The 314-nt window shown below is 43.3% G+C and overlaps 1 pseudogene; it reads right to left on the bottom strand.

The window, feature by feature from the left end:
* Positions 1-314, bottom strand: part of LOC116687033 (extracellular calcium-sensing receptor-like) — a 3,592-nt pseudogene that overhangs the window by 2,721 nt on the left and 557 nt on the right.

The following is a 314-nucleotide window of genomic DNA, read 5'->3' as shown; positions in this document are numbered from 1 at the left end:
CAGAGATCCAGGCCTCAGTGCCTACCCATTGGTAACCAGTCAGATTGTGGAGAAACAACTGTTGTACTAACGCAATAATATCAGTGGGGGAGAGGAAAGTGACAATCACCTTGGAAGTGGAAGCCTTGATAATGTCAATTATCTTTTGTATTTTGTCTGGTGGATCTGTTCTAAAGAAAGCTACAGAGTACTCTAGACAGATGCCCAGATGCTGGGCAGTTTCTGTAAATATGGCCATGCCATAATTACCATAACCATCATTTGTTCTAATAGTTCCAACCCAAGACCAACCAAAGTGCTTGACCAACTGGGCC

Source organism: Etheostoma spectabile, chromosome 3, assembly GCF_008692095.1.
Source record: "Etheostoma spectabile isolate EspeVRDwgs_2016 chromosome 3, UIUC_Espe_1.0, whole genome shotgun sequence".
Taxonomy (NCBI): Eukaryota; Metazoa; Chordata; class Actinopteri; order Perciformes; family Percidae; genus Etheostoma; species Etheostoma spectabile.
Note: the sequence above shows the minus strand (reverse complement) of the source record. Positions and strands in the feature narration are given on the sequence as shown.